The 13,221-nt window shown below is 52.4% G+C and overlaps 1 protein-coding gene across 4 annotated transcripts in view; it reads left to right on the forward strand.

The window, feature by feature from the left end:
* The window catches only part of Bcl11b (BCL11 transcription factor B), a 99,523-nt gene that overhangs the window by 21,980 nt on the left and 64,322 nt on the right, over window positions 1-13,221 (forward strand). The window lies entirely within an intron of this gene.

The following is a 13,221-nucleotide window of genomic DNA, read 5'->3' on the forward strand; positions in this document are numbered from 1 at the left end:
CACTTAAGTTTTTTTTTTTTAATTAGACATTTCAGTTTGTTTGTTGTTGCTAGTTTTCATGCCTGGCTCGTGCGTAGCCATGAAGTTTCTAGAACCTGTCAGAGGTGGGCTGTGTGGCCAGCCGAGGGGTGGGCAGCTGGGCCGACTGCTCTGAGCCCTTGGCTTCCGCGTTTCTCGTGGTGTCAGGGTGCGTTCTTCCCCACTGCCTCGTGAGCTATGTCTACTGTGAATCTCACCTCACAGGAAGGGAAGTGGCACAGAGATGTCAAGTCACTTGCCTAAGATCACCCAGCGGTGAGGAGGGGCCCTGAGTGTTGGCTCCTACACTCTGGTGGCCCGAGGCCACTGTGGTCACATTTCATCCTGTTCCCATCGCCGCCTCCCCCCTTTTCGGAGGCGGTAGGTGATGACACTTTCATTTTGTTGGGGAGGCAACTGAGTCATCGGGAGGTTGTTCGAAGGCCGCTGTCTCAGTGGGTCCCAGAAACGGGGTGTTCATTGGGCTGTCTCCAGGGACAGAAGGGACCCATGCGGTGGTGGGTGTGAGGCTCCTGCTCCTCGCTGTCTACTCTGAGGCTGACTCCGTGAGGACGTGGCCCCGCCGTCCCAGCCGTGCCTGTGGTCATTTGTTTACCCCTGGCTGCGCATCTTATGTACAGCTGCCCCTGTCACATGGTAGTAACAGGCAGGCCACCTCCTGGGTCCAAGAGGAGAGGGCTCATCCTGGACAGGGCTCCTTGAGCCTGGGTGGCACCTTCATGCTGTGGCCCAAGTGCTGTGTGGCCTTCAGCAGGCCCTCTCCGTCTCTGAGCCTGAGCCTCCTGAGCTGAATCTCGAGAAGGACTCAGCACCAGTGGGATCCAGCAGCTGTGAGAACCAGGGGCACCTTTCACGCAACGCCGTGGACTTGACTCGACTGGGCAGTAGGTTTTCTTGGAAGAGTCCGTGGCTGACAATAACAATGATATGAAAAGATATCCGGGGCCTCCTGCTCCAAGCAGTGAGGATCCCTAGATTTCTGTACTCACCTGGAGAGGACTGTTTGCAGCTCAGAGCCAGGCCAAAAGTTGCAGCTGTATGGATTGGTATTTCTGTGTGTATGTATGCGTGTGTGTGTGCACATGCACACTTGCAAAAAAAAAAAAAAGGATCTCTGAATTGTTTAAACTCAAGCCTCACAAAATCCAGGCCCTGTTTGTTCTGGACTCTGCTAGGCAGTGGCAATGACCTTTGGGAGGGGCAGGCAGGAGTCAGGGAGGCCAGCACCGGAGGCCCGCTGGGCACAGACAGCCTTCAGGGCCTTTTTGTTTGCCAGTGTGTTTCTTTGAGTCCCTGCAGGTGCACCTGTTTGGGTCTGGAGGGCCCTGGCTGGCTCTGGAGTGAAGAGTTCCTGGAGGGTGGGGGAGAGGTAGGAGGGTGTGGTTCTGGGGAAGAGAAGCTCTGAGTGAGCCCCAAGTATGGGGAGGCTCTGCCCCTGGCTTTGCAGGCAGCCAGGGAACTGGAAGGAGGCTCCTCTGGGTGGAAGAAAGAGCAACGAAATGACCTTTTGTTGGTGCTCAAAAGTGCAGACTCCCCACGCATGGACAGCGATTGTGTGGGTTGCTCTCACTCAGTCCACAGCCTAGGACAGGGTCCACACCGCCTGACAGGCCCTGGGCTGCTGGGTGTGGCTCAGCCCAGGTCGCCTTCGAGGCTTTCAGGTGGTCGGTGTGGACATCAGGTGTGTGGGGCCAGCGAGCACAAGAGGCCACGAGCACGGAGCCCCGCAGGCCAGCACCCAGCTCCTGGACGGGTAGGCAGGGCCTCTGTCCCAATCCCGTGTCCAAGAGACCCGAGGCCGCCTTACAGCTCCCAGCCTCCCAGCCAGGGCTCCAGGGGTCCTCCCGGGGAGGACTGCCGACCTTGGGCTCCGGGTGTCAGCAGGAGGCTGGATTCATAGAGACTATGAATCCGAGACCCCCGCCCCCAAGGCACAAGTAAGTGGTTGGACAACCGTTGGGGCTGTGGACCCGCAAAGCAAAATTCCCTTCTCCCTTGGGGGTGGGGTGGGGGTGCTGAGCCGGTTCTCCCCTTTCCACCGCGAGTTCAAAGCTGGCCAATTAGGAAACCTAAACGTGCGGTCTTCTCCCTGCGTGGCGGGCTCGTAAAACTTTCCCTGCACACCAGGCGACTCTCTCCGGCCGGGAAGGAGGAGTATGTAATTTTCCTGACCTAGGCTCTGCTCCGAGAAGGGTGAAGAGGGGAAAAAAAAATCTTGCCCAGCCACAGACAATCGGAGGCCCCGCAGGGTGTCCACACTGCGGGGTTAGAGATCTGCCCGGGTCCTGAGCGCCAGACTGGAGCGGGGGAAGCCGGGGAGGCGGATCGGGGACTGGGGGGGGGGGGGAGGCGGATCGGGGACTGGGGGGGGAGGCGGATCGGGGACTGGGGGGGGAGGCGGATCGGGGACTGGGGGGGGGGAGGCGGATCGGGGACTGGGGGGGGAGGCGGATCGGGGACTGGGGGGGGGGGCGTGGGGTCCTCCCGGCGGCCACACCGCACCTTCCCTCCCGCTCTCGCCACACCGGCCCCGCTGCCTCGGCTAAACACGTGTGGCTCCCGCTTGTTCCCACTTCCGACCTCCGGGAACCCCTCCCCACCCCTCACTTCCCACCCCCCTTCTCCACCGGGCCCCTCCGGCTGCTCCGGAGGGGGGGTCCGTCTCCTCCCGCCCTGCGGGGGAGGTGGCTTCCAGGTTGGGGACAAGGCCTCCCCCCACCCCAGGCTCTGCAGATCTCGGGCTGGGGCGCACCTCCCGGACCGTGCGGGAGAGGGCCCAGGTGACAGCTGGGAGGTGGCACCAGGGCCTCCCGCTGCGGCCCCGGTCCCGCCGGTGGCGGGGAGCAGATCAGATCCCGGGTCTTCGGGCGCCGCGGGTCCTCGCCCAGCAGCCGGCCTGGTCACCCGGCTCAGACTTCTCCAGCTTGCGCCCAGGGCGCACGCGTTCCCGGACCAGACCTGGGGCCCCGTACGCCTCGATTGTGCCTGCCGGGGGCGGGAAGGCCATGCATAATTCGGGGGCTTAATGGGCCAGCTGCCCGAGCGGGGCCTGGAGAGACGGACGGACGCAGCCCGCCGCTGACCCGCCGGGAGGGCGCGCGCCTTTCTTCCCCGCTGGCTGCGCCCCTCCTCCCCGCCCGGGCCGCGGCCCGGGGAAGGGGCGGGGGAGGGGAACACGTGCAGTGAATGGGGGCCGCCCCCTCCCCCTTCACTCCACTCCAGCTCCTTGTGGGCTGGAATGCAAGGTTTCCTCCAGGAGCCTTTCCCCGTCCCCCGACAGCCCCCCAGAGTCCCCCAGCCCAGCCCCAGCCCTGTGAGCACGCCCCTGGCCGCAGGCCAACCCACTTTCCCCCGGCTGGCGGCGGGAGATGGATGGAGGCGGAGACCCAAGGTCAAGGGCGGGGAGGCCGCCTGCCCCCGGCCCCTTTGTGCGCTGCGGGCCGCCCCTCCTCCCCCAGCCGCCCCCCTGCCCACCTCGGGGGGCGCGCGGCGAGGTGGGGGGGGGCTTGGAATGACCTGGCTGGACCCGAGGGGATGATCCACTTCCATTTTGGGTTCTTTGGGAGTTGGAGGTGGGGTGCCTTCCCCCCAAAAACTGCCCACGACCCAGGACGGGTAGGTTTACTGGGGGTGGCATTTGCTCTGGATTCTTGAGGAGCCTGCGGGATCGATCCCCCTTTTAGTCTGCCACTGTGGCCGAGAAGGGCCTCCGGGTCTGCGGCTTAACTTGGCGGGACAGATCCAGGTGAGGCCTAGAAGGACCCTGGAGAAGAGCAAGCAGGATGATCCCAAGGTGATTTTCTCTGGGAACCCCTCCCCGCCCCCCCCCCCCCCCCCCATGGTTCCTGATTGCTTGGAGAAACATCTTGGGGCTGGGACTGCTTTCCTAATGGTGTGGGAATGGAGCCCCTCCCCTGGAGTGGGGGCTGGGGTCTCCCAGAATAACAAGGAATTCATAGCAAGTGCTTCTTTACAAGCCCAGATTCTCTAGCAGCAACCCCCCTCTCCCCAAAGAGAATTTGTATGCAAATGGTCACCTTGCTAGGAGCCTCTTTTTATTTTTACTTCTGAAAAACTGGCCTCCAATTTTTCCTAGCACTGCAACAGACCCTTTACGGGAAAAACAAAAAACAAAAAAACAACAACACAAAAAAACTGGGAGACCACAGTGGATTCTCCTGTGTGGGGACCTCCGTGTATCCACCTAAACACTCGGAAGGAAATGTTCAAACATTTCTCAGATGCAGTGACTCGGGAACTAAGAACATGTACCCTTTCCCTCTGACAGTGTTTCCAGCTTATGATTGGATCCAGTTCTTCATTATTCAGGAATAAGTCTGAAGCAGACAGAACACATCTGCTCTAGTAGGAGGCCAAGTAGCTTTAAGAATATATGTGTATACCTATCTGCTTAGGATTTGGGTCAGACACAGCATCTAGCATGTTCTGCCCTCTCCACGTGCCTGCTTGGCATTTTGAGTAAGAGCAGATCTTAGAGAGAAAAAAAAAAAGCCTGAGATTTAGGTAATCCGAACTTTGAGCAGCTGGCTTTTCTGGTGGAGGAGTCTGAAGGTATTTGTCAATGTACTTGTTGATAGACCGTGGGGAACTCAAAGCTGCTAGTCCTGGACATATCTGTCTGAACTTGCTCGCTGATTTCTCAGACGTCCATTTATGACAGTTCCAACAAGATAGAATCTGCCTTTGAATATCTGTAAATATAGGTAAAGATCACAATCCAGCACTCATAATGGGCCAAGACGAAAAGGCAGATTCTTCTGTTTGATTAATATTTATGTTACCGGATTCCTTTACAGAAAGATGAAACACTAATTGTGTGTGTGTGTGTGTGTGTGTGTGTGTGTGTGTGTGTGTTTAGAGGCCTTGGCCTCTGCAGTTCTTTTGGAGAGATGTAGATTTCAGGTGTGTGTATGGGGGAAGGAGGTGTTGTTCTTAAGGGACAGGTAGCCTGTGGTTGTCTGATTTACTGGGCATTCTACCTCAGGTCCTTTTAGGCTATCTTTTCCTTCTTTTGACTGTTGGCAGCAGTGATTAAAAAATTAGATAGGATTCATCTTTCTAGAGTTGGGCCAGGGCTGGAGGGCTGGAGGTTACAGAACTGACAAGAGTCCCATGGCTGAGGGTTCCAATGCTCCCACCCCTGGCCCTAACCCAGACTCACTGTCCCTGGAAGGGGCGGGAATGAATGTATGTACCGTCACTGCCTGCATGTCAGGCTCTACCGTGCTGTGTGTCACTCCGGGCCCTGGGTTGTATGTCTGACAGGGCACAGGTGGCTTCGCCTGTCTTTGTTCAGGAGTGCCCTGTAGGAGGAGCGTGTACTTGGAAATGTGATGTTTTGTCAGCAAGATCCTGCTGAAATTCCACCAGTAGGATGGGTGGGCAAAAGGGCCGGAGGGATGCTGCTAAGCATCGTCTCAGTTACTGCTCTGAGAAAGAGCAGATTTTTCCTACAAGTGTGGTTTCCCTGGGTGGCACCTGAGTCCTGGTTAGGCGTTTGATAAATATTTGTTGTTGCTGGAACATCACGGGCCACCCTCAGGCTGAAGGCATGAGCCTAGAGACGTTGGCACGCAGCCCTGCACAGCCCTGGGCACACCAGCTCCAGTGCCGGTATCTCCGGCTATAAAATGGGGACGCACCATCCGCACTGGGACACTGGCCAGTCCGCAGGGCGAAGGCCTTACTGATTCTCAAAGATAGCGTCCACGTGGAGGCTGTCGTGGGGTTGGTGGGCTGTCGGGGCGGGGTGTCTTAATGTGCAAGTTGGAAAAGGAGTCGAATAGCTGCTTGTGTGTGTGTGTGTGTGTGTGTGTGTGTGTGTGTGTGTGTGTGTGTGTTTAATGTGGAGCAGAAGCATTTGGTGCTTAGGTGGAGGGGTGGCAAGGGAAGATTTAGATCTTCAATTTAGTAACTCAGTACCACTTGGAGGACTGTCCCCGCCAGCCTGACCCTCCTCTCTCTTTCATTTTAAGTGTTGGGGGGCTGTCATGTGATTCAGAATTTTAATACCCTGTAGTATTCATGTTGCTTTTATCCTGAATACTGCCCCCTCCTCCACCCCAACACGCGCGCGCACATACACACACACACAACTTGGATATTTTGTTTTGGAAGAAGGGGAGGAGCTGGACAGGAGTGACTTAGATGTAGGTTGGGAGGAAGGTATACAGCAAGCTGACTTTAAGTGCTCATTCTTGCTAGGAGCAGGCGAGGAATGATCTCAGTGCATACTGGTAAGGAAATTCTTGGTTTCCTTTTGTTACCGCCTCTCAAAGCTAACCCACCAAATACACAGCTGGCTCTTAACGAAAAGGTACCTTCTCAGAACGGCCTTCTGGGACTGTGGTTCCCTTTTTTCTTGTTGTTGTTATTTTTCTTGCAAAGAGGATTTCTTTCATTTCTTTTTTTTTCCCCTCTTTTTTTTTCCCGGCAAACGCTGAATGACCTGAATTTGTTTTTTAATAAGAGTAACCTCTGGCAGGGTCCCAAACCTCTGGCTCAGTCTTGTTCTGTAGAAGTACAGATGTTGTTGTTGTTATGTCTTTGGCTTGTTCCCCCAGCTCAGGCTGGAGTTTGGGTTGGTGAATGTGTACTTTCTCCCTTCCTTACAGGGGCTCTGGCAGAGCTGGGGTTCCCAGCATCTGGGCTGGAGTGGGGCGGGGGCCGCGGATACCCTGAGTCCACCGGGGTGCAGGCTCACAGCCCTAATTGAACACAGATCTGAATAGACACTGTCATCTTGCGGCTGGATCTGGAGGCGGATAACGTCCAAGCTCCACAAGCCTCCCCAGCCCCTACCTCCAGCCAGCCAGCCAGCCCACTGGGTTTACAAAAAAGCAGGGACACGGCAAGATCACGCCAAGCCCCATGCAAATATTGTTTGCAGGAACTGGCTCTTCCGAGCTTTTGTTAGTGACAGTTCACTGAGGGGCAGGTCAGTGCTGCCTTGTCTTCTGACACCTTCTCCTGTTTTCCCAAACTCCAACCTGAACCATTCAGGAAGTGTGCCGACAGCCGCCTCTTCTCTCCCACTTGTCCTCCTGCTTTCCCCCTTCCTGTACCCTCCTCTCCACCCTTCCCTTCAATCCAAGTGGGCTTGTCGCGGGAGTGCAGGACAGACACGCTAAACACAGCTAAATAAATCATGTTTACGCTTGGCGTTCTTGGTAGTGAAAAATCTGTTGGCTGTTCTGACTTCCTTATTTCTCAGCATTTGCTTCCTACCTGTTTTTGAGTATATGCCCAGAAAGAGTGGTTTTGTCAAATGAGGGGAGAATGCCAGCCAGCCTGCCTTCTGCCAAGGAAGCTACGGGCTTTTGCAAAACACAGTGACGTGGGGTTTTTTTGTGTGTATGTGACAGTGTTGTTGTTGTTGTTGTTTTGTGTGTGTGTGTTTTCTACCCCCAAAGAAATTAGGATGTAGAATAAGGGTATTAAAATGTATTTAGGGGAGGGTGGGGGGAAGCAAAAAGCTACCTTGGCACTCCTAGTGCTCAGGGGTGCAGGCTTAGAAAAGCAAGGTCTCATTTCTGGGAGCTGTAAGGGGAGCAGGGCAGCTCCGGAGGCCGAGAGCTGAGTTAGGTTCCCTGTCTGTCTCAAGACTTCATCTCTCCCCGCCCCCCCCCCCCCCCCCGTCCCCTGTGCTGGTTTGGTGATGGGGTGGTGCAGGGATTTTTTCACCCCTTCTTTTTCTGTTTGGTTTTTGTGTCTGTTTAGTTTCTGAGGTCTCCTGAGCAATGCTGGCAGTATTCTTGCAGTGATCTTGTCGTGGTTGGGGTCTGGGGCTTGGGGTATTCAGTGACAGTCATTGTTTATATAGATCAACCATGGAAGCACCCTTCCTCTGGGTTTTATTGGTCATGTTGTTGTTGTTGTTTTGTCGTGTGTATATAGGGGCATCTGAAAAGTCCTGTGCATGGTGGGTGTTGTGCGCAGTGGAGAACTTCTGGGTCATGACAGCTAAATAAAAGCTTGCGGATTTAAAGAAGAATTTTTTTTTTTAATTTCCAGAATCAAGTCTTGTCACATAAACACTAGCAGGTTCCTGTAGGGAGAGAGTTGGCTTATTGTAAGATTTCAGCAGTGGTTCTTTCTGCATGAGGTTCTGGATTTCAGCTGTTTCAAAGACAGCTGAATTGGGGGGGGCGTGGAATTGACAACAAAATCAAAGTTGGCGTGCCCTGATTTCCCCCAATTTCTAATGGGAATACGCGGCAATAGAAATGATATTTCCAGGGAGGACTGCGGTGCCGGCTTCTTTAATTACATTAAATAGCGGTATAAACCTCCGCTGACGTAAACCTCTGTGGCAGCCGCTTCGTGAGCGGCCTGGATTGAATCGTAAGGAGCAATGTTACCAGTGTTAATGTGCTAACCAGCTTTATTAAATTAATCCGGTGAAGTGTTAATTTTTACAAATTTTGTTGTGCACATACCACACATCACCTCTGGTGTGTTAGGAGATGAAAATGGATTTCATGTCAAAAAAAATAACTAAGAAGGTGGCTGTCAGACTGCTTCCTTAGAAGGAAATTTGTGATTTTTTTTTTTTTTTTGCCGTCAAATGCTACCAGGTTGAAAAGGAGTCTCACAATATGTATATTAAATGCCATCTACATACAGAAAACTCAGTTAAAGGAACTATTTGGTTGAAAGTAATTACAGGTCTGTTCAATTTTTTAGTCAGTGACATTTCAGACATGGCTTTGGAAACATAAAGAGGCCCTAGAAAGATTTTGTTCTTAATGCGAGACAAAGCATTTAGCCCTCAGTATTCTATGTGTCCATTAATAAAAGGTGAAAAAAAAGAAAGAAAAGAAATAATAAAAAAAAGAGCTCAATCCTTATCAACAAAATTCAAGGGAGAGCTAGATTTTTTTTTTTAAAGAAATTCTAATAGTGGAGATCCATTGCTTCTAACTCTAATAAGTACATGTTAAAAAAACAAAATATACACTTGAAGGATAGCAGGGACCCTAATTCTTACCATTTGATTGTTTGTCCCCTTGCTCTCTCTTGAACTTTCTACTAACCAAGTTTATTTTTTTTCGGTGGGAAACAAAGAAATCTCCCTGGTGCTGTGGTTGTGTTTCTTTTCTGCCCCAGGTGGAATTTTACGGTCCAGTCTTAAGAAGGTCCACAGTGGTGCTTGCATCCCTCAAACTGGACAATGCCACCTGCCCCTGAAGTGTCGGTCTTTTCTCCTGCCTGCGCTGGGCTGGCATCTCTGTGAAAGCCTCCTTTCTGGGCACTCCGTTTACTTTATGATCTTTGTATTGGCGGGGCTGCGTTCTTTTCATTCCTAATTCCCCAGGGTTCTGGTCAGACTTCCTTCCTCCTTCTCTTTATTCTCATGGGCCCTCTGTGCGTGGCGCTTGAGCGAGAGCTGGGGTTGGACTTACTGGGACCTCTGAACCACAATGACTTCCTGAGCTCACCAGCTTTTAAACGTGTTTTATGGAGGACCAGATTTTTGACAAGAAGTTAGGTTCAGTGTTTCCAAGACATGCACGTCAAGTCAAACCCAGTGATAGCTGGGAGGAGGGGTTTGGGAGAGAAAAAGGGGCCTCTGCTTTAAAATTCACTGTAGACATCATATCTGAAGATTCATTTTCCCTGGATTATTTCCCTCAGAGGACATGTGACTTCTCTCTTCACTGGAGATTCCCCCCACCTCCAGGTATAAATTAATAGAAACACGGGCGTATGTCTAAGGGATGCCTGGCTAAAATTGTCCTAGGGGATCTGGCCCCTCAGTCCTGTCTGGGAAAAGGGCTCAGGGTTTGAATCCCCAAGTTCCCAATTTTTCATTCACTGGAATGCTAAAGATTAATCTAGCTTCCTACTTCAGTTCAGATTGCACTTCTCATCTAATTGTGCTTCCTGTGGATATGTGTAGGCCACTGCTTGTTGCTCTGGATGCGATTGAGGATCAAATCCCTGAAGGATCTGGGACTTGTATTTGGGGGCAGAAGCTGCTATAGGCTATAGGTTGACACAGCTACCCAGCTGCCCGCCGGGCTTCTGATTCGAAGGCCTAAATCAGGGAGAAAGGAGAAATTCCTCTGCTAGGGATTAGCTGGGTGCTTTTGCTGGGGACATTGGGGATCTGTCAACCCCAGTTTTTTGTTTTTTGTTTTTGGTGATGCATACAAACAATGTAACATTAGATGTGTGTATTTGCATTTGTGTATATCATGTCTCTATATTATAGATGCACATGCAAATACTGTTCTAACTAGTCAAATATATAGCCTTACCTTCTCTACCAACATCCATCCCACTTTGGTGGACCGGCCTCTTAAGTTCACCCCAGAGGAGTCCTATTTGCTTTTCTGGATACACGTGTGTGTGTGTGTGTGTGTGTGTGTGTGTGTGTGTGTGTGTGTGTGTGTGTGTGTGTGTGTGTGTGTGTGTGTGTGTGTGTGTGTGTGTTTCTGGATACATACATGCAAAGCTGGATACACGAGCGTCAAGTTGAGGTGCTGATTTATATTCAAGATATTCAGAGAGCTCTAGGGGCATCCCCCAAAGGGAAGCAAAAGTAGACAGTCCAAGGTGTGAGCGTTGCCCTGCAGACACAGGCCTGAGAGTTAGAATGGGGTCCCCAAATGCTCAGTCCACCTTTCCCATAATGTCCCCAGTGATTCCCAGGAGAGGTCTCAAGGGTTCACATCCTCCTCAGCAGAAACAGTGATTTTCTCTGGAAAGGCCTCAGAAGGGGTTGAGCCTGCTGAAGTGGCCTTTCCTGTCCCTGGCTTAGAGGTGCGAGAGGGGATCTGCGTCTCCAGGGTCACAGTGGTCTGCATCTTTAGGAAATTGGGGCTGCCTGTCATTGAAGGAGGTACTTCTGGACACAGTGGGGGGTGTGGCATCTCTCCCCCGCTGCTGCTTCTGATGGTCACACCCAGCCACTGCCTGCCGCCAGGGGAAGGGGAGAACAGTTTTGGTAAGGTTGTGGGGGTGGGGATGTGTGGTGAGCAGCTCTTCACCACTCCCATCCCTTTTTCGGGGCTGCGTGAAGCGGGCTTCATGTTGGGGAGCGGAAAATGCTCTGAGACTGATTTCTGAATGCCAGAGGAGGAAGGCCTGGCTCAAGGACCAAGAGCTGAGTTACTTGCCCCATCTGGGTGGGTGGCTCAGTCTTCTTAAGGTGGGTACGGAGGATGCCAGGGTTGTCTAGACAGGGCCATGGGCAGAGAGTGGCATCTCAAGAGTGGTCACTTGGGGAGGAGTCAGAGATAGGCAGTTGCTTGTGTTCCTTACAGCTGCAGCCAGCCCATCTCTCTCCCTGCTGTCCAGCCCTCAGAGCGGCCCTCTCTAAGTCCAGCCAGGCCCAGGTGATTGATGAGGAGGTTGAAGCAGGCCTTTGAGTGAGTGGGAATTCTGAATTCTCATGGTCCCCAGACACCTGCAGGGCAGCAGACTTACAGCAGAAAGCCAGCCGGTGGAAAGCCAAGCATGGATGTGAATGCTGGCTGTACATTTCCATGTAACAACCCTGAAGAGTTCTGAAACCCAGCGATTGGTTACCCTCAGGGGCGAGCTCTCCTTTTCCCTTTCGTTGCTCTTACCACAAAGGACATTTAACACTCAGCCCCCCCAGGACCCCCAGTCCCACCCAGGCTTCCAGGGACTAGACCTGTGAAGGCCTGCACTCAGTCAGACCAAAAAGCACCTCACGACTTAGAATGAGAATGCAGAAGAGGGAATGCTGGTAGGATTGGGGGAATCCTGGCTTCCTGTATGGGATTTCCTGGTCCCACAATGGCATGGGATGGGTGCTTGAGCTGTGGACCTACCCATGGTTTTGGTGGCGACTGAAGTCTTAGATATCCCTTTCTGCTTCGATTTATTATTATTATTATTATTAATTTCTTACAATGAAATGAAACCAAGCTCCAGTCTCTGATGGTTCCCTTGTCGGTTCAAAACTTGATAATTAAAAGCTAAGAAGTGAAATTGTACCTGTGGAACGATGGGTTTTATTTTGTGAGCAGAACCCTTGGGGCTTGGGTGGCTTGGAAATAAGCCACAGTGAAGGCTCCTTGGAACCTTTCTCTATTCCTGTTCTCTCAGCCACTCCTTCCATGTCTCCTCTCCTCCCCCCCCCCCCGCCCCCCAAAAAAAACAACATTGGAGAGCAAGACCGAGACCCGTGATGGGAAAGTGCAGGCTGCTCTTGGTGAGCACCCCTGCCTGTCTCGTTTAAGGTGGGCCTCCACTCCTTTGAAATAGGAAATTGCCAAAATGGATGTCATCAGCCGCTAATTAGATATATTTTAACGGCAGGATCATTTTACCAGCCAGTACTGTTATTATGTGCTTCAGGGCGAGCTCACGGTGGAGCTGTAACACTCTCAGCACATGGTCTTAGCCGACAGTTAGACACTGGGGGTTGGGGAAGGCACTTCCCCTCTCTAGCATCTGCTCACATGGTCATCTTTGGGCTTTCAAGATGCCTAAGCTGGACCCCTTGTGCCAAAGGTCTAAATCTTCCCACTGTTTCAATATGAACCCCCAGTTTTCCCTATCCCCACTTTCTGTGTCTGAAGATCAAGGTCTGAGTTTTCCAGATTGTGGGTACCAGGAGTCCCATGCCTCCTTCTAGGGCACAGTCCCCCCCACCCCTCCCATCTCTGAATCACTGGACCAGCCCAGGAGCAGCGAATGAGGGAGTGGAATGTGTTGATCAGGTCTAGCAGCAGGACCTGCCTCTAGCAGGCAGGAGGCTGGCGGCATGGAGCACTGGCTTTTCAAGGCTTTGCTGATTTTACCTCCATCTTCTCTAGCACACCGGAAAAAGAATGGTGATTTCCTGTAGAGGTGGGAGGAGGCAGTCTAGGGTGAGGATAATGATTCTTAAATATGAGCAGTGCATCTGCCTGCCTGTTTTCTCTCCCTCCTCTCCTTAATACACAGCTTTTTGTTTTTTCCCCTTTATCATCCCTAAGACAAAGTAGCTGGCAAAATATTTAAGTGATGAGAAAGAAATGTTTCTATTTGCCTGTGTGTGAATTGGGTTATCTGCCTGTCTTGTTTAGGAAATTTGGGGCTGCCTTTCCCGAATACTATGTTCGCCTCTCAAATCTTTCCCGGCTCCATTTCCATATTTCTGTGTGCTTGTTCTTTGTTAGTCAGTTGGCAAGCGCTTATTTG

This window comes from Dipodomys merriami, unplaced genomic scaffold, assembly GCF_024711535.1.
Source record: "Dipodomys merriami isolate MVZ:Mamm:240054 unplaced genomic scaffold, mDipMer1.0.p SCAF_50, whole genome shotgun sequence".
NCBI classification, from domain to species: Eukaryota; Metazoa; Chordata; class Mammalia; order Rodentia; family Heteromyidae; genus Dipodomys; species Dipodomys merriami.